Source organism: Aotus nancymaae, unplaced genomic scaffold, assembly GCF_030222135.1.
Source record: "Aotus nancymaae isolate 86718 unplaced genomic scaffold, 86718_ANA_hifiasm-v0.15.2.pri h1tg000040l, whole genome shotgun sequence".
Classification (NCBI taxonomy): domain Eukaryota; kingdom Metazoa; phylum Chordata; class Mammalia; order Primates; family Aotidae; genus Aotus; species Aotus nancymaae.
This window is the reverse complement of record NW_026988454.1, coordinates 127901851-127923234: the sequence shown is the minus strand read 5'-3', so window position 1 is coordinate 127923234 and position 21384 is coordinate 127901851.

Below are 21384 nucleotides of genomic sequence, written 5' to 3'. Positions count from 1 at the left end.
ATTTTTAGTGGAGACAGGTTTTGCCATGTTGGGCAGACTAGTCTTGAACTCCTAACCTCAGGTAATCCACCCGCCTTTGTCCCCCAAAGTGCTGGGATTACAAGCGTGGGCCACAGCACCCAGCCTTGGCTTTTTTCACTTAGTACAATGTTTTTAAGGTTCATCCACTTTGTAGCACGTAACTACTGCATTCCTTTTTAGGGCTCAATCATATTCCATTGTATAAACATACCACATTTTGTTTATTCATTCATCCATTGATGGACATTTGAGTTGTTTCTACTTTTTATTATGCATAATGCTTCTAAGAGCATTTATGTGCATGTTTTTGTGAAGCATATGTTTTCATTTCCCTTGGATGTATACCTAGGAGTAGAATTGCTGTGTTATATGGTAACTCTGTTTTGTTTTGTTTCTTTTGAGACGGAGTCTTGCTCTGTCACCCAGGCTGGAGTGCAATGGCATGATCTTGGCTCACTGCACCCTTCTCCACCTCCCAGGTTCAAGCAATTCTCCCTGCCTCAGCCTCCTGAGTAGCTGGGATTACAGGTGCCTGCCACCACGCCTGGCTAATTTTTGTATTTTAGTAGAGACAGGGTTTTGCCATGTTGGCCAGGCTGGTCTTGAACTCCTGATCTCAGGTGGTCTGCCCACCTTAGCCTCTCAAAGTGCTGGGATTACAGGGGTGAGCTACCACTCCTGGTCAACTCTATGCTTAACCTTTTTTTTTTTTTTAAACAGGGTCTCACTCTTGTTGCCCAGGCTGGAGTGCAGTGGCACAATCATGGCTCACTGCAGCCTCGACTTCCTGGGCTCAAGTGATCCTCTCACCCCAGCCTCCCAAGTAGCTGGGACTACAGGCGTGAGCAACCATGCCTGGCTAAGTTTTTGTATTTTTAGTAGAGATGGAGTTTTGCCATGTTACCCAGGTTGATCTCGAACTCCTGGGTTCGAGTGATCTGCCCACCTTGGCCTCCTAAAGTGCTGGGATTACACACGTGAGCCACCGTGCCCGGCCCAGACTTTTTGAATTCTAGAAATCAACCTAAGGTTCCATCCAATGGCCTCTGAAGCTCTGGACGAAGGGCCTTGGGCTGTAGCACCAACCTTGCCCCGTCCCTTCATCTTACAGTAAGGCTGTGGGACAGAGGAGGGAGCAGCTTTTGCAGGGTCACGCAGCCTGTGGGCACCGGAACTGGAGGTCAGTCTGATTCCTGCTGTTCTTCTAGGGGTCCTCACCCCAGCTGGGCACATGTCCTCCAAACCTCCAAACTCTGCCGCTCCCTTTATCTGGTTCTGGCGCCCTGCTCTGTGGCTCCCAGCCTCTCTCCTTCAAGGACTTTTTGGGCTGCCCCAGCTGAGAGACGGGACTTGCCCTCCTAGTCTGAGCTCCCGTGGCACCCCGGAGGTGAGAGGTGGCACCTGGACACATTGTCTGTGGTCAAATTTGGGAAATTTACCTTTGGGTTCAACCCAGGTAAAGGGCGTTCTTTAGTGTGGGCCTCATCAGGCCTTTAACACGCTGCTGTGTATTGTGAATGTCAAGACATTTAATTGCCAACATTTAGAAGCAATCAAGATGTCCTTCAGGAGGTGAATGGCTATAGAAACTGTGGCACATCCAGGCAATGCAGTATTATTCAGTGCTCCAAATAAATGAGCTATCAAGCCATGAAAAGACATAGAGGAACCTTAAATGCAGTTTACTAAGTGAAAGAAGCCGATAGGAAAACACCACATACTGTATGGTCCAACTAGATAACATTCTGGAAAAAGAAAAACTATGGAGATAGTGAAAAGATCAGTGGTTACCAGAGATTGTGGTGGGGCAGGGGGAGGCAAATAGGTAGAAAGCACAGAGGAGTTTTAGGGCAGGGCAACTTTTCTGTATGATACTACAATGGTAGATACATGTCATCAACATAAGTCAAAACCTATAGAATATACACAACCAAGAGTGAACCCTAGGGCAGGCACGGTGGCTCACACCTGTAATCACAAGGTCAGGAGTTCGAGACCAGCCTGGCCAACATGGTGAAACCCCGTCTCTACTAAAAATACAAAAATTAGCCAGGTGTGGTGGCAGGCGCCTGTAATCCCAGCTACTCGGGAGGCTGAGGCAGGAAAATCGCTTGAACCCTGGAGGCGGAGGTTGCAGTGAGCCGAGATGGTGCCATTGCACTCCAGCCTGGGTGACAAGAGGAAGACTCCATCTCAAAACAAAACAAAACAGAGTGAACGCTAATGTAAACTATGGACTCGGGTGATAATGATGTGTCAGTATAGGTTCATCAGTGCTAACAAACGTACCACACGGATGCAGGGCATGGACGGTAGGGGTGGCTACTGTGTGGGTGGGAGGGCATATATGGGAACCCTCTGTACTTTCTGATCAATTTTGCTATGAGCCTAAAACTTCTCTAAAAAATAAAATCTATCAATTAAAAAATATGTACATGCACACACACATATATATTAGGGAGTGATAAGTGTTACAGAGGAAAAATAAAGCAGGGGTGAGGGTTCAAGTGAGGGGTGAGGGGCATGGGCTGGCTGTTCTGGATGGGGCGAACAGGGGGTCAGCATCATGAATCAGAGACTTAAAGCAAGGAAATGCGCCCTGCGGATATTGAGGGAGGAGCATCACTGGATAGGAAGCGGCAGGTGCTAGCCCCAGGCAAGGCAGGGAAGAGGAAGCACAGGAGGTGTGGCGTGGACTGAGGCGTGGGGAGTGGTCCGAGGTGAGGATGAGTCAACAGGTTGGGCCCAGAGGTTCAGGGATCTGGTTCTCAGATTGATGAGTCACTCACTGGAGGGTTTCAGCAGGGATGTGATGTGTCAAAATTATATTTATGTTTTTTCTTTTCAATAAAAAAAACCAGTCAAATTTAGCAGTGGAGGGTTGCGTATCAACCTTAGTGACACTATTTATGTTTTAAAAAGATGACTGCAGCTGCCATCTGGCAGATAGACAGTAGGGGGCGAGGGAAGCCGGGGGACCCCTTGGGAGGCCACGTCGCCCTCTGGGTGGGAGAGGGGGCTGTGCAGACCCTGGCATCTGTGGCCGAGGAGTGAGAGGTGGCTGGATTCCGGGTATAGTTTGAAGGGAGAGTCAGCAGGGTGTGGGGTGAGGCAGATTCCTGAGGTCTTGGGTGAACAGTGGCGTTGTGACCTGAGATGGCAAAGGCCAGCGTTGGAGCAGGCTTGGGGGCAGTCATTTGGGGACATGTTAAGTTGGCCTGTCCCACTTCCAAGTGGTGCCGTTGAGGAGGTGGGTGGATTTGTGAGGCTGGAGTTCAGGAGGATCTAAGGCCACTGCCCAGATGAGATCCCAGAGCAAGGGGATGTGAGTGGAGAAGAGAAAAGGCCCCAGGCCTGAGCCCCCGGCATGCGAGGGCCTGCCCAGGGAGACAGAGGTGTGACACAGATTGGGAGTGTGGTGTCTAAGGAGCCCGAGGTATGGGACAGGGTGCGTAGAGGAGGAGGACTGGAGACTGCCCATGGGGGTCAGCGGTGGCTGGGGAGGGCCAGAGGCCACTGGAAAGGCTTCAGCGGGAGTGGAGTTGGGGATGGACAGGCCTTTCAGGAGTGTCCTCTGCCACCCAAGGAGGAGACACATGGGCCTGCCATGGCAGCGGGGTCGGGGGGGCACTGGACACTCTAGGGGTTCCTTTTGACTTTCTCTCTCTCTTTTTTTTGAGACAGAGTCTTCCTCTGTCACCCACACTGGAATGCAGTGCTGTGATCTCAGCTCACCACAACCTCCACCTCCTGGGTTCAAGCAATTATCTGGCCTCAGCCTCCTGAGTGGCTGGGTTTACAGGCAGCCACCATCATGCCCGGCTAATTTTTGTATTTTTAGTAGAGACGGGGTTCACCATGTTGGCAAGACTGGTCCCAACCTCCTGACCTCAGGTGATCCACCCACCTCGGCCTCCCAAAGTGTTGGGATTGCAGACGTGAGCCACCTCGACTGGCCTTGACTTTCTCTTAAATGAGAGAAACAACAGCATGATTCTCTCTGGATGGGAAAGATTCTCATGTGAGGGAAAACCGATCATGCAGGAGAGGGGAGAGCACTTCCCAGCCTGGCAGCAGGGTTGCCAGACAAGGGGGTCGGGGAGTAGGGGCAGGGGGCCTGGGGCCCAGGGGGAGGAAGGCAGGGATTAGGGGCCGGGTGAGGCGGGTGTGGGGTGCAGTGTCTCTAGGTGCCTCCCTTTTTCCTCAGAGAAATAAGCAGCACAGCTGTCAGCTGAGAGGGAGGGAGGAGGAGGTGCTGTAAAATATTTGTCTCCAATGCGGTTCTCACAGCCACTGGGTGAAGTAGGTGCCATCACCCCCGCTTTGCAGATGAGAAAACAGGAAGGGGCCAGGTAAGTTGACAGGGCAGGATGAGATCTGAACAGGGTCTAGAGGGCACAGGGTGTGGAACTGGGATTCAACTCCACCCTGCCCCTCCCACCTCCCAGCCCAGTCCAGCGGTGCATCAGCAGAGAGGACACTGGGGTCCAGGTAGGGGAGGCAATATTCCAAGGCCAGACAGCGAGAAGGTGTCTCCGGGGAGGAGGCATAACCTTGGATGAGGAGGCTCCCTTCAGCCAATGGCAATGCCCAGGGAGGGACTCAGGCGTGGGCTATCGGCGGGCAACACTCCCAACAGCTGGGGTTGAAAGTGACCTCACCCTGCGGGGGTTGCAAACCTGGGCACCCCACACAGCACCCACTGCAGCTTGCTCCTCGTGCTACTTGGAAATCTGAGCCCTATAATAATTCATGCCACCTGGGAACAGCTTCTTCAAGGTCCTGGTTGGTCTCTTTTCCTGGAAAGCTTACAAGGGGGACAGTGAGATGAGCCACAGTCCCGCTGCTGCAGCAGGACTCTGGGCCACAACAGACATTTGCAGTCTCCCTCGTCAACAACCTGACCTTGGCTAGCACCTCTGCTGATCTAGCTGGCTTACCTGGTGAGGGGACCCAGCCCCTCGTGTCCCAGGAGGTCTGAGTCTCTCCTTCCTGCTCTTCTCAGACTGTGACCATTGCCCTTGCCCATTTTCCATCAATACCAAGCAAGGGAACACCAGGAGATGCCCCAGGGAATTGCCTGGCTGCCAAGGCTCTTATTCTTCCCTGCCCTTGCTGTACAAACAGTGGGAGGCTTTCACAGCAGGCCCCTGTGGATGGGCAGGGCCAGTTATTCCTGCCAGGAGGGTGACTCCGTGGTGGTGGTGGTGGTGTTTTCCCTGCTGAAGGGAAGTGGTGGCAGTTATGTCTGAAAGCCTCTTCTGACTCTTGCTGTCTCTTGGTGGAACTGTTTCCCCTTTGGGAACCAGGATTTCTAAACTTGCAATGGCCAGAGTTGTCCCTGGGTGTGGTGGTGAGTGGGGCTGCTTCTACTTCTTCCCTGCAGTTCTTGGATGCATCTGTTCTTGTCCCACTGGGGACCCAGCACCATACGGCGGTCATTAGAGAGTATGCCATGTTCCAGAAGACAGTTCTCCATCCTTGCAGGGGATCCGCTCCAAGCTGGCACCTCATTTGCATCTTTTTATTATTATTTGATTGACTGATCGATTGATTTGTTGCCCAGGCTGGTCTTGAGCTCCTGGGCTCAAGCAATTCTCTAGCCTTGGCTTCCCAAAGTGCTGGGATTATAGGCATGAGCCACCTTACTTGGCCTGTTATTTTTTAAAATGACTAATAAAAATTGTCTATATTGACTGCAAGCCATGGCTCACGCCTGTAATCCTAACACTTTGGCAGGCTGAGGCAGGCAGATCGCTTGAGCTCAGAAGTTCAAGACCTGTCTGGGCAACATGGTGAAACCCTGCTTCTGCTAAAAATACAAAAATTGGCGAGGCGTAGTGCCATGCCTTAGCTACTTGGGGGGCTAAGGCAGGAAGATCGCTTGCGCCTGGGAGGCGGAGGTTGCGGTGAGCTGAGAGGACGCCACTGCACTCCAGCCTGGGTGACAGAGTGAGACTCTGTCTCGAAAAAAAAGTATATTTTTATGGTGTGCATCATAATGTTTTGAAATTGTGGAATGGCTAAATCAAGCTAATTAACATATGCATGACCTCACATGCTTTTGTGGTGAGAACACTTAAAATCTATTCTTGTAGCAATGCTCAATACAGCATATTGTCATAAACGACAGCCACCATGCTGTACAGTAGAGCTCTTGGTCAGCTGCATCCAAAGGTCTGCCACATCACTCCATCCGGCTGCAGTGCTGGGTGGTACGGTGTGTGGTGAGATCAGCAGGTCCCACTTTGAAAACCCACAGCCACACCTCCTTCCATGGCAGGTAGTTTCAAAGGCAGAGTTTCAGAGGCTTCTAAGAGCTATCATAGCTCCACAGCCTAAAGCACCGTGGGGGTTCTGCAATGTGTGTCTATTCCAGTTATATACTCAGGGACCCGTGAGACCACCACCAGACGTCCTGTGGATCCAGTGGACCCCCTGTGAGCTGAAGCTGGGCCAGGACTCCACTTATCACCTGCCCTCATATGCTCCCACCCTAACAGGGGGCCATGATGCCTCTTTGGGTCCCCAGACCAATGTCCATGTGGTTCCTGTGTCTGACAGTCTTTGAAATACCTGGGCATTTCTCTTTCTCCCACACATGGCTACTGAAGTAAAAGGCGTGTAAGTCCTTCTTGGGAGGGACTGATGGAATCATCATCACATGTGCTGGTTCTGGGGTTGCAGGGTTCTTCCTTCTGGGGACCTGGTCTCTCCTTCACTCAGTTGGATCTGAAACCTTACTCAGCTCTGGAAACTTGTCAAAGGATCAGGGCTTTTCATTGGGTTGCTGCCCTCAGCCCCCATCATCAAGCCTGGGATGTTCTCTCTATTTTTTTTGGAGATAGGGTCTCACTCTGTCACCCAGGCTGGAGTGCAGAAGTGTGATCAGGGCTCACTGATGGCAGCCTTGACCTCCGGGGTTCAAGTGAGCCTCCAGCCCCAGCCTCCTGAGTAGCTGGGACCCAGGCATGTACCACCACACCTGGCTAATTAAAAAAAAATTGGGGAGGACTGGGTGCGGCTCATGACCGTAATCCTAGCACTTTGGGAGGCCAGGCAGGCAGATCATGAAGTCAGGAGTTCAAGACCAGCCTGGCCAACATAGTTAAACCCCATCTCTACTAAAAATACAAAAATTAGCCAGACATAGTGGCTTGTGCCTGTAGTCCCAGCTACTCGGGAGGCTGAGGCAGGAAAATCTCTTGAACCTGGGAGATGGAGGTTGCAGTGAGCCGAGATTGTGCCACTGCACTTCAGCTTGGGCAACAGAGTGACTCTTTGTCTCAAAAAAAAATTTTTTTTTGTAGAGACAGGGTCTCCCTATGTTGCCCTTCCCCTTCCACAGGCTGATCTCGAACACCTGGGCTCAGGGGATCCTCCCACTTAGGCCTCCCAAAGTGCTGGGATTACAGGTGTCAGCCACCGCGCCCGGCCCCTGGACTCTTTTGATTGCATCGAGTGGGCAGCGTCCTTGTTGGCTATCCATCGGCTTGCCCAGGGACATGGCATCTATGAGCCATTTCCACAGCCTGGCGGGTCCGTCAGCTCTGACCTGGTGGCTCGTGGTGGTAATTGCCCCCACCTGATGACTCCTGAGCCTGTGCTTCTGATGACCGAGCGCCTAGCGCTGCCACCTGGCTTCTTCCTTCGGATCCTGTCATCCCCACTGCAGTCAGGGCGCCCAGTTTTGTAAAGTGCAGCTCCAACTAGCAGGTGTTCAGAGGACATTCGCCTGGGCTTCTTACGGTTTTCCCATTGGCCTTAGTAAACGAGGTGCCTGCCCGGCCTTCCTTCCTGCAAAAGACAGACAATGAGTGGCTTTCTGGCCAGACATGGGAGAGACCCAAGCCTGTCCCCTCCTCCAGGCCTTTGGATCCGTTCTTCCGCTGCCTCACATGGCAGCCCTGGTGTTTCTACTTCTCCTACCGTGGGCTTTCGTTTTCTCCAAGCAGCGTGTTAAGGCCCTCTTGCCAGGGTGTTAATTCTCGTATTATGGGATTGACTCTCCTTTATCTTACTTGATGTCCCACCGCCACCCTTGGGCCAGCTCCTGATCCTCTGTATAGTCTTGAAACAGGGGGAGCACTCGCTGGGGGTCACTTCTACACCTCACTTTTTCCCAAGCAGGGTCTGACCTTGAGGCAGCCGACTCATCACGGGCTGAGCATTCAACTTCTGTTTTCCGCTCCACTCATAACTATGCCCTGGGCCTGCTCCTCAGCTTTTTCCTCCCCTCCAGCTGCAGAAGAGGAGGATTTATTTGCTGCTAAGGAGGCCCTTGGCTTTCTCGCTTGGCCTCAAATTAGTGATGAGTCACACCCAGCCTTGTGTCGTCTTTCTCTAGTGCCCCAGCACAGCCGTCCCCTTCCAGTCTTTATAATTAATCACCACTCCCCCAGCCTCTCCAATTTGGGAGCTCTTGCCCCTGCAGCGTGCTCCCTTCCCTGCTACCTGCCGGGTGCCAGCTCTCCTAGCACTAGCAACAGTGGGTGACCCAGCTCTGGGTCCCAATATTCAGAGGCTGCTTTCTAAAATCAGTCCTGACACCAACTGGGGTACGTTAGGTCCTGACTTGGAGACTTGTGTGCGGGAGGGTTGCTGGGTAGTGCTCCTTGGAACACCACGGATAAGAGGAGAAGGCTGTGTGCACCATAGTGTAAATGCACCACATTTTATTTATTTATTTACTTATTTATTTGAGACAGTCTCACTGTGTCACCCAGGCTGGAGTGCAGTGGCACAATCTCGGCTCACTGCAACCTCCACCTCCCAAGTTCAAGCGATTCTCCTGCCTCAGCCTCCTGAGAAGCTGGGACTACAGGCGCACGCCACCAATCCCAGCTAATTTTTGTATTTTTAGTAGAGATAGGGTTTTGCCATGTTGGCCAGGCTGGTCTCGATCTCTTGACCTCATGATCTGCCCGCCTTGGCCTCCCAAAGTGCTGTAATTACAGGTGTGAGCCACCACGCCCAACCCACATTTTCTTTAATTCACTGTGTTGATACTTTGTTTTAGCTATTGTGACTAGTGTGAACATCCAAGTACATGTTATTTTTGGCAGAATGATCTGTTTTTCTCTGGGTATATACCCAGTAATGGGATTGCGAGTCAAATGGTAATTCTGTTTTAAGTTCTTTGAGAAATCTCCAAACTGCTCTCCACAGTGGCTGAATTAATTTACTTCCCAGCAACAGTGTATATATGTCCCCTTTTCTCTGCAGCCTTGCCTGCATCTGTTCTTTTCTGACCTTTGTAATAGCCATTCTGACAGGTGTGAGACAGTGTCTCACTGTGGAATACTGTGCAACCATAAAAAATAATAAAATTATGTCCTTTGCAGCAACATGGATGGAGCTGGAGGCCATAATTCTTTTTTCTTCTTTTTTTTGAGACACAGTCTCACTCTGTCACCCAGGCTGGAGTGCAGTGTGGTGACATTTCAGCTCACCGCAACCTCAACCTCCACCTGGAGGCATAATTCTAAGGGAATTAATGCTTGAACACCTCCCACGTTCAAGCAATTCTCCTGCCTTAGCCTCCCAGGTAGCTGGAACTGCAGGCATGCACCACCATGCCTGGCTAATTTTTATTTATTTTATTTTTTTGAGACAGAGTTTTGCTCTTGTTGCCCAGGCTGGAGTGCAGTGGCGTGATCTCAGCTCACTGCAACCTCCGCCTCCTGGGTTCAAGCAATTCTCCTGCCTCAGCCTCCTGAGTAGCTGGGATTACAGGCACACACCACGATGCCCAGCTAATTTTGTATTTTTGTAGAGATGCTGTTTCGCCATGTTTGTCAGGCTGGTCTCAAAACTCCTGACTTCAAGTGATCCACTCACCTCTGCCTCTCAAAGTGCTGGGATTACAGGCATGAGCCACCACAGCCAGCCTGGAGGCCATATTTCTAAGTGAATTAATGCATGAACAGAAAACCAAATAGTGCATGCTCTCACTTATAAGTGGGAACTAAGCATTGAGCACCCAAGGATATAAACATGGGAATAGTAGACACCATGGACTTCTAGAGGAGGGAAGGAGGGAGCTGTGAGTCATGAAAATACCTATTGGGTACTACGCTCACTACCTGGGTGCAGTATATACCCATGTAACAAACCTGCACATGGACTCCTGTATCTGAAACAAAAGATAGAGAAAAAGAAAAACACACACATGAAAAAAGAAGATAGGGAAGTGGGACAGGGCAGAGAGTGGGAGAGGGTGAGCTAAGGTGAGCTTTTTTTTTTTTTTTTTTTTTTTGAGATGGAGTCTTGCTCTGTCGCCCAGGCTGGAGTGCAGTGGTGTGATCTCAGCTCACTGCAACCTCTGCCTCCTGGGTTCAAGCGATTCTCCTGCCTCAGCCTCCTGAGTACCTGGGACTACAGGCACATGCCACCACACCCAACTAATTTTTTGTACTGTTAGTAGAGATGGGGTTTCACCGTGTTAGCCAGGATGGTCTCGATCTCCTGACCTCGTGATCCACCTGCCTAAGCTTCCCAAAGTGCTGGGATTACAGGCATAAGCCACTGTGCCCGGCCCTAAGGTGTCTTTTAACACAGGCCTCAGTTGATCCCATATGGAGCACTGGGACTGAGAGGGCACTTCAGAGTTGTCTCGAATCAAGCAAGGGATCCAGGCCTGGGTCAACTGCTGGTTGGATATGAGTTGCCCCTGGGTGGGGCCCAGCAAGAGGAGGGCAATTCTTGGAAAAGAACCCTCAGAGTTGTCAGCAGTGAATAGCCCCTACAGCTGGGGGATGGACTGTCTTCACCCTGACGCTGGGCTTCAGGGCCACACAGGGCATAACATTGTACACAGTTTATTTCCTTAGTTTTTCAACTATGGGTGAACATGTGGGTTGTTTGGGGGCTGCTATGAATGTGGCTGCTGTGAGCATTCATATGCATGTCTTTTGGTGGCCTGGGCACTCATTTCCGCTGCATGTAAAGCCAAGAGTGGATGTGGTGGTCTAAGGGATATGCGTGCTGAACTTCAGTAGAGATTGCTGCATAGTTTTCAAAGTGGCTGATCCCATTTTGCAATCCCAGCAGCAGTGTTTGAGAGTTCCGATTACTCTGCATCCTTGTCAACACTTGATATTATCTGTCTTTTCATTTTAGCCATCCGATAGTCCAGGCATCACTGATTCTGTTGTGCAACCTGGTGGGGAACCAATGCTCCCTAATAGGTAGGAGGATGTGAGGTATGGGGAGCCCTTGGACCACCCCTGACTACCTGATTCTAATTCCAAGGGTCTTTGAAAGCATATCCTGGCAGACACATTAAAGTTTTGTCAGATCGTAACATCCTCAAGTGCCCGGGCTTGTCCAGCTCCTTTCAGCATGGGATTCCAGCCATTAGGTGTGGGAAGGGAGCAGGGGTAAGCTTTCCTGCCTGGGAGACCAGGCTTCTGTGGACATTGGAAAGCAGCCGCATTGACTTGCCCTGGCCAGCGTTTCATGGCCTCCAATACACCTTCTCATCTCAGCTCCTTTGCTTCTCACAATAGCACTAAAGGCAGCAAGAACACAGAATATCAGTTCTATCTGACAGAAGACAAAACTGAGGCCTGTTACTGGGCAAAGTCACACAGAAATCAGTAAAAGTGAGCCTGAAACCAAGCTGTAGATTCCAAGTCCAGGACACACAATTTACCTACTTGTTAGTTTTATTGGCCTATCTTACCCTCCCCTTCCTTTAGAAAGCAACTCAGGCTGGCTCCTTGGTAGAGTGAATCTGCTCTTCCCAGTTCCCCAGGGCCCACTCCCATTCTTTGTCTCATGGTATCCCCTACCTCTTGCTCACCAATGTCCTCTTAGAAGCAGGCCATTCCCAGAGCTCTCTGTGCTTAAATGTTAGTCAGACCAGAGCGTCTCCAACCTTAATGTACACAGGTATCCCCTGGGGGCCTTTTAAAAAGATTCTGATTCAGTAGGTCTGGTGGTCCTAAGAGCCTGCATTTCTTTTCTCTGTTCTTTTTTGAGACAGAGTCTTGCTGTGTTGCCCAGGCCTGAGTGCAGTGGCACATTCATAGCTCACTGCAGCCTCAACCTCTTGGGCTCAAGCAATCCTCCCACCTCAGCCTCCCAAGTAGCTGGGACCACAGGTGTGCATCACCATGCCCAGCTAACTTTTACATTTTTTGTAGAGATGATGTTTGGCTGTGTTGCCCAGGCTGCTCTTGAACTCCTGGGCTCAAGCAATCCTCCTGCCTTGGCCTCCCAAAGTGCTAGGATTACAGGTATGAGCCACTGAGCCCAGCCAGAGCCTGCATTTCTAACAAACTCCCAGGTGATGCCAGTGCTGCTGGTCCTTGGACCACACTTTGAGTATCGAGGCATTAGATCACTCCCCTGCATAGGCTGTATAGGCAGTCTTTACACTGTGCCCATCCTCTCCTGCAGAGCTCAGGCAAAAACTGGTTAGTCGCTGTCTGAACTCCAGCATGGTGCCAGTTACTGTAAGTCCAGGCCTCTCTCTGGTTTTCCCATCATGGTATTTACCATTCAAGTCATTTGGCTCAGTTCACTGCGCCTCACTCTTAACACCTCTCTCAGAAGCACCTCCATTCCCTCCCTCTTCCGGCTAGCTTCTCTTTCCTCCTCCGTCAACACTCCTAATTCTTACCCTCTCCTCCCCCAAAGTGGGCAGGATCTCAGCTAGGCATTAGGCAAAAAGCTAGCTGAGTGAGATGATTTATACTAAAGTGTGAATGACTCACACATCTTCCCTTAACTCTCTCAGTGGTTATTTAGATGTGCAAAAGGAGCTTTTGGTTGTTGGAAATGGTGACAGTGAGGGAGAGAACAAGAAACATTCGGAAATCCTTTCCTGTACCACCAAACATTTCCCATATATGGGCTAATGATTGAAATCACGTGAAGGAACTTTACAGGTGAAAACCAAAACAGGGACACTTGGATTTTACCCTAGATCAGCAGAATCAGAATCTCCAATGTGGGGATCAGGAATATTACTATTATCATTTTTTTTCAGACAGAGTCTCACTCTGTCACCCAGGCTGGAGTGCAGTGGCACGATCTTGGCTCGCTGCAACCTCCACCTCCTGGGTTCAAGCAATTCTCCTGCCTGAGCCTCCCGAGCAGCTGGGATTACAGGTGTGCACCACAACACGGGGCTAATTTTTGTATTTTTAGTGAAAACGGGTTTTCACCATGTTGGTCAGGCTGGTCTCAAACTCCTAGCCTCAGGTGATCCGCCCACCTCGGCCTCCCAAAGTGCTGGGATTACAGGTGTGAGCCACCGTGCCTGGCCAGGAATGTACATTTTTTAAAGGGCATTTTGTCGCACATCCAGGTTTAGAAACTACTTTCCTAAGTCGTACTGTGGGTTTTGTTGTGTTTCCATCTCCCCCGTTTCTAAAGAAGAGATTACTTAGAGGGTCCCTCTGTCTCGCCCAGGCCCAGGAGAATGTAGAGTGGGAAGAAATGGGGCCTAGGTGAGGTGTTAAGGTCTAACTCCTGCCAGAACTCAACTGGTTACAGGCTCCTTATCCTTGGCGAGGCTGAGCCTCAGTTTCCACATCCCTACAACAGGGATGAAGCCAGCTGCCTGCCGCTCACCTGTGTGGTTGTGGCTGGAGAGCAGAGAGGCAGCAAGTCATGCAGATGCAGGTGATTGTGCCACAGGACAAAGGGCAGCTATGATGGGGAGGGTGAGGGACAGAAACCTGGCTAGAGGGGTGCAGCACCTGGGCTGAATGCAGCCGTGGCCACAATGGCTCATTGGGGATAATTGCTGCGGTAATTATGAAGATTGCACAGGCAAATGGATTCTAGTTTACATTCTGCTCTCCTCCAAAGGTTATCTGTAATTGCTTGACTTCCTCCCCACAGCAGGGAGGAGGCCGTGGTGGAGACCTGTCAGAGGGTCTCTGGACTACAGGCCCAGGTTTGGGGGGGTGGGGGGTGGGGGCTTCTGGGGTGATCTCTGCCAGCCTGAGGGGGGAGGCAGATGCGTGAGCTCTTGGTGCAGAGGCTGCTCGGCCTCCTCCTCCTGGATGGTACCCCAGCTCCTTAGTGCACCTTCAGCTGCGCTGGCTGGAGATGGGAGAGGCAGAGCTTGCTTACTCATGGGGAGACTGAGACCAAGGTGGTGGCTTGTCCTGCCTGTCAGTCTGTCTAGAAGCCTCAGATCTATGCCCTCTCAATCTGATATGCTCCCTTCTCTGGTCATCTTTCTCTACAAATGAAATGGTTAGATCAGACTAAATGGCTTTGCGAGGCCCCTTCCAGCTATGGATTCCTGGATTCCAGGACTCCAGCCTCTGGTCCCCAAGTTTTGTGGAAAATTTGTGCATGGGCTTTGGAGCTGGATACAATATAATCTGAATCCTGGCTCATTCCTGCTGTGTGACATTGGGCAACTGACTTTACCTCTCCGAGCCCCAGTTTCAACTTAAAAAAAATAGAGATAATGGTATGCATCTCTCTCTCTCTCTCTCTCTCTCAATCTCTCTCTCTCTCTCTCTCTCTCTCTCTCTTTTTTTGAGATGGAGTCTTGACTTGCTCTGTTGCCCAGGCTGGAGTGCAATGGTGCAATCTTGGCTCACTGCAACCTCCACCTCCCAGGTTCAAGTGATTCCCATGGCTTAGCCTCCCGAGTAGCTGGGAATACAGGCACTCCACCACCAGGCCTGGCTAATTTTTGTATTTTTAGTAGAGACAGGGTTTCCCAGTGTTGGCCAGGCTGGTTTCGAGCTCCTGAGCTCAGGTGATCCTCCTGCCTCGGCCTCCCAAAGGGCTGGGATTACAGGCTGAGCCCCGCGCTCAGGCAACGTTATGCATCTCTTAGGGCTGTTGAGATTAAAGGAGATAATGGTGGAATATAACTGACATTATTATTATGATTATTATTTGAGAAGGAGTCTTGCTTTATCCCCCAGACTGGAGTGCAGTGGCATGATCTCGGCTCACTGCAAACTCCGCTTCCTGGGTTAAAGTGATTCTCCTGCCTCAGTCTCCTGAGTAGCTGGGATATTACAGGTGCCCACCACCACACCTGATTAATTTTTGTATTTTTAGCAGAGATGGGGGTTTCACCGTGTTGGTCAGGCTGGTCTCGAACTCGTGATCCTCCGCCTCGGCCTCCCAAAGTGCTGGGATTACAGGCGTGAGCCACTGTGCCCGGCATATAACTGACATTATTGAGTGTTTCCTGTGTGTCAGGCACCGTTCCAGGTGCTTTTCATGCCTTACCCCAGGTATCTTCACAGTCGCCGTGTGAGGCAGGTGCTGCTATCATCTGCAGTTAAAGAGGAGGAGGCACCGTGGAAAGCATGGACAGACGGGCTTCCCGCAGAAGTCAACTGCTGCAGTCATTGCCCCTTCCTTCCTCCTGGGAAGCTTCTCCAACAAGGCTCCTCACAGGCTCACCTCAAGCTCTTCCTCCTTCTTGGAATCCCTTCCAAGGGTGTGCCAGCCCCGCCCCCAGGCAGCCATACCTCTCTGATTCTGTGAATGGACAGCCTGCCCCACACTGTCCGTAACTCTGTTGCCATCTGACTCTGTGGTCTCTCTCGATCCCTCCCATGCTCTGCTGGGGCTGAACCCATGGTCGGTTCTTGTTCATCTTCTTGAATGCTCCTGGCAAAGCAGTGGCCATGGCATGGTGCCAGGGGGGTCCATTTATTTGAGAATTTCCAGGGCTAGAATCTCCCAAAGTCCCCACTGGGTCCAGCGTACACCTTATTCTATGTGTCCATGGGCCACGCCTCATGCTAGAAACTGAGAATACAGAGACCAATGCAAAATGACGTTGGGCCTAAGATTTCAGTGCCGTAGACAATGGTTTCAGCCCAGGCTGCCCATGGGAGTTACCTGGGGAACCTTGAGTTCTGATGCCTGTCCCACACCACAGATATTCGGGGGTGCAGAAAAGTCCTTTGCCTGTTTTTGTTTGTTTTTTTGAGACAGAGTCTCTCTCTGTTGCCCAGGTTGGAGTGAAGTGGCGCAATCTTGGCTCACGGCAACCTCCACCTTCCGGGTTCAAGCAATTTTTCTGCTTCAGCCTCCCAAGTAGCTGGGACTACAGGCGCACACACCACGCCTGGCTAATTATTGTATTTTTAGTAGAGATGGGGTGTCACCATATTGGCCAGGCTGGTCTTGAACTCATGACCTCAGGTGATCCACCCGCCTTGGCCTCCCAAAGTGCTGGGATTACAGGTGTGAGCCACTGTGCTGGGCCCTTTTGCCTGTTTTTTAACTGGGTTGTTTGGTATTTTGTTATTGAATTGTAGAAGTTCTGCATATATTCTAAATATTAATTCCTCATCAGATATGTAATTTGCAAATACTTTTTCCCATGCAGCAGCCTGGTCTTGAGGAGTTTTAAAAGTGTCCCAGCTGGGCACAGTGGCTCACACCTGTAACACTTTGGGAAGCTGAGGCGGATGGACTGTTCGAGCCCAGGAGTTTAAGACCAGTCTGGGCAACATGGCAAAACCTTGTCTTGACTGAAAATACAAAAAAATTAGTCAGGTATGATGGCACGCACCTGTAGTCCCAGCTACTCCAGAGGCTGAGGTGGGAGGATCACCTGACCTGGGGAGGTCATGGCTGCAGTGAGCTGTGATTGCACCAATGCACTCCAGCCTGGGCCACAGAACAAGACTTTGTCTCCAAAAAAAAAAAAAAAAAAGTGCCCCACGTAAGAAAACTGGATATCCACGTGCAAAAGAATGAAGTTGTATCCGTACCTTGTACCGCAGCGGTCCCCAACCTTTTTGGCACTGGGGACTGGTTTCATGGAAGACAGTTTTTCCACAGACCAGAGTTGGGGGATGATTTTGGGATAATTCAAGCACATTACATTTATTGTACACTTTATTTCCATTATTATTACATTGTAATATATAAGGAAATAATTATACAACTGGCCGTAATATAAAATCAGTAGGAACCCTGAGCATTTCCTACAACTAGACAGTCTCATCTGGGGGTGATGGGAGACAGTGACAGATCATCAGGCATTAGATTCTTATAAGGAGCGTGCAACCTAGATCCCTCACATTCACAGTTCACAATAGGGTTTGCGCTCCCAGCAGAATCTAATGCTGCCAGACAGGAGGCGGAGCTCAGGCGGTAATGTGAGTGAGGGGGCGTGGCTAAAGCGTCTCTGCTCACCACTCACCTACTGCTGTGCAGCTCAGTTTCTAACAGGCCACAGACCATAGCAATCTGTGTCCTGGGGGTGGGGACTCCTATTATGCCATATACAAAAATTAACTCAAAATGAATCAGACATAAATATGAGAACTAAATGCTTTAAATTCTTGGAAGAAATATAGGGAAGGGCCCAACGCAGTGGCTCATGCCTGTAATCCCAGCACTCTGGGAGGCCAAGGTGGATGGATCACTTGAGGTCAGGAGTTTGAGACCAGCCTGGCCAACACAGTGAAACCCCGTCTGCTGAAAATTCAAAAAAATTAGATGGGCATGGTAATGGGCACCTGTAATCCCAGGTACTCAGGAGGCTGAGGCAGGAGAAGCTTGAACCCGGGAGGTGGAGGTTGCAGGAGCTGAGATGGCACCACTGCACTCCAGCCTGAGCAACACAGTGAGACTTTGCCTCAAAAAAAAAAAAAAGAAAGAAAGAAAGAAAGAAAATATAGGGAAGAATCTTTATGACATTAGATTTGGCAATCGTTTCTTGGATATAACACCAAAAGCACAGGGAACAAAAGGAAAAAAATAAATTGAACTTCGTTAAAATTTAAAGCTTTTGTACATCAAAGGACACTATCAAAAGAGTCCTTTGATGTACAAAAGGACAAAGGACACTGTCAAAAGCAGCCGACAAAATGGGAGAAAATATTTGCAAATCATGTATCTGATGAGGGGTTAATAGCCAGACTATATAAAGAACTTCTACAACTCAATAGCAAAAAAGACAAACAACCCAGTTAAAAAACAGGTAAAGGACTTTTTTCCAAAGAAGATACACATTTGGTCAGTAAGCACGTAAAAAGATATCCAACATCGCTGATCCTTAGGGAAATGCAAATAAAAAACGCAGTGAGATGCCACTTCACACCCATTATGATGGTCATTATAAAAACAGAAAATAACAAGCGTTGGGAGTCTCTGAGCCTACTCTGGTTTGGGAGGCTGCCTGAAGTCCTCGAAAAAATAAAATAAAATAAAATGAGTGTTTCAGGGAAGTGTAGAAATGGAAACACTCATACATTGCTGTTGGGAATGTAAACTGGTACAGCCACTGTGGAAAACAGTTTGGTGATTCATTAAAAAGTTAATCATAGAATTACCATATGATCCAGCAATTCTACTTCTAGGTACAGGCAAATGTTGGAAAGATTGTGGGTTTGGGTCCAGACCACTGCAACAAAGTGAATATTGCACAGCATGAATTTTTTGATTTCCCAATGTGTATAAAAGTTATGTGTACACTATACTATAATAATCTATTAAGTGTGCAATAGCATTGTGTCTAAAAAATGTACATACCTGGCCAGGCGTGGTGGCTCACACCTGTAATCCCAGCACTTTGGGAGGCTGAGGTGGGCAGATCACCTGAGGTCAGGAGTTGGAGACAGCCTGGCCAACATGGCAAAAGCCTGTCTTTACTAAAAATACAAAAATTAGCCAGGCATGATGGCAGGTGCCTGTAATGCCAGCTACTTGGCAGGTGCCTGTAATGCCAGGCAGGAGAATCTCTTAAACCTAGGAGGTGGAGGTTGCGGTGAACTGAGATTGCGCCATTGCACTCCAGCCTGGGTAACAGAGTGAGACTCTGTCTCAAAAAAAAAAAAAATGTACATACCATCATCAAAAAATCTTTTGTTGCTAAAAAACATATGATCATCTGAGCCTTCAGTGAGTCCTCATCATTTTGTTGGTGGAGCTTCTTGCCTCAGTGTTTATGGCTGCTGACTGATGGGGATGGAGGTTGCTGAAGGTTGGAGTGGCTATGGCAATTTAAAAAAAATTATGACAACAGTGAAGTTTGCTGCGTCAGTTAGCTCTTCCTTTCATAAAAGATTTCTCAGTAGCACATGATGCGGTTTGATAGCATTTTACCCACAGTAGACCTTCTTTCCAAATTGGAGTGAATCCTCTCAAACCCTGCTGCTGCTTTCTCAACTAAGTTTATGTCATATTCTAAATCCTTTGTTGTCATTTCAGCGATGCTTCATGGCATCTTCACCAGAGGTAGATCCCATATCAAGAAATCACTTTGCTCATCCATAAGAAGTCACGCCTCATCCATTCAGGTGTTATCAGCAATTCAGTCACATCTTCAGGCTCTAATTCTAACTCTAGGTCTCTTGCTATTTCTACCACATCTGTGATTTCTTCTTCCACTAAAGTCTTGAGCCCCTCAAAGTCATCTATGAGGGTTGGAATCAATTTCTTTCAAACTCTTATTAATGTTGATATTTTGATCTGCTTCCATGAATCGTAAATGTTTTTAATGGCATCTAGAATGATTAGTCCTTTTCAGAAGGTTTTCAACTTACTTTGCCCAGATCCATCAGAGGAATTACTATCTATGGCAGCTATAGCTGTGTGAAATATATTTCTTAAATAAAAAGACTAAAAAGTTGAAATGACTCCCTGATCCATGGGCTGCAGAATGGATGCTGTGTTAGCAGATGTGAAAACAACATTCATCTCTGTAAACATCTCCATCAAAACTCTTAGGTGACCAGGTGCATTCAATAAGCAGCAATATTTTGAAAGAAATCTTTCTTCTGTGCAGTAGGTCTCAACAGTAGGCTTAAAATATTCAGTAGACTGTGCTGTAAACCTGGATGTGCTGTCATCCAGGCTTCCAGGCTTTGTTGTTCCATTAATAGACAGAGGCAGAGTGGATTTTGCATAATTCTCAAGGGCCTCAGAATTCCAGGAATGGTAAATGAGCACTGGCTTCAACTTAAAATCACCATCTGCATTAGCTCCTAACAAGAGAGTCAGCCTATCCTTTGAAGCACTGAAGCCAGGCATTGACTTCTCTCTAGCTATGAAAGTCCAAAATGGCATCTTCTTCCAATAAAAGGCTGTTTCATGGGCATGGAAAAATCTGTTGTTTAGTGTAGCCGCCTTCCTCAGTGATCTTAACTAGATCTCTGGATAACTTGCTGCAGCTTCTGCGTCAGCACTTGCTGTTTCACTGTGCACTTTGCTGTTATGGAAATGGCTTCTTTCCTTAAGCCTCATGAACCAACCTCTGCTAGCTTCAACCTTTTCTTCTGAAACTTCCTCACCTCTCTCAGACTTCATAGAACTGAAAAGAGTTGGAGTCTTGGATTAGGCTTTGGCTTAAGGGATGGTTGTGGCTGTTTTCATCTTCTATTTAGACTACTAAGACTTTCTTCCTGTTAGCAATAAGGGTGTTTTATTTTCTTAATATTTTTTGTTGCTGTTCTTTTTTTATTCTTTTTCTTAATTTTTAATTTATTTTTTATTTTTCTTTATTTTCTTAACATTTTTAATTGAAGTGTAACTTATAATGCTATATTTTTAAAATTGAAGTCTAACATTTCTTAGCCGTGCAATCCAATAAACTGTACACCTGTAAAAACTGCCACTCGAATCAGAATAGAAAATATTTCCAGTGCCCCAAAGGTATGTTCCTGCCTGTTGACATCTCCCAGAAGCAATTGCTGTTCTGACCTCAATCTCTATGAATTAGATTTGCCTGTTCTGAATTTATCTGTAGTGTTTTTGAGTGTATCTCTTTGTATAGGTTTTTTAGTAGTTGCTCTAGGCATTACCATATACATCTACATACCTATATCTATTTGTCTGTATTTATGTCTATCTACTCATCCATCCATCCATTCACAGTCTGCTGGTGTCCGTGTTTTACCAGTTCAAGTGAATTGCAGAAAACTTACTTCTCCTTCAGTTCCTTTACCCTCCCCTTTATAATCTAATTGTCATCAATTTTTCCTCTGCATGCTTTAAGAAGCACATCAGACAATGTTATATACATACGTGTGTGTGTGTGTGTGTGTGTGTGTTTTGAAACGGAGTTTCGCTCTTGTCACTCAGGCTGGAGTGCAGTGGCACAATCTGGGTTCAAGCAATTCTCCTACCTCAGCCTCCAGAGTAGCTGGGATTACAGGTGCCCACCACTGTGCCCAGCTAATTTTTGTATTTTTAGTAGAGATGGGGTTTTGCCATGTTGGCTTGGCTGGTCTTGAACTCCTGACCTCAAGTGATCCACCTGCCTTGGCCTCCCAAAGTGTTGAGATTACAGGTGTGAGCCACCGTGCCTGGCCACAGTGTTATAATTTTTGCTTCAACCCTCACACATAATTTAGAAAGCTTAGGAGAAGGAAAGCCCATCATATTTACCTGCATTTTCACTCTTTC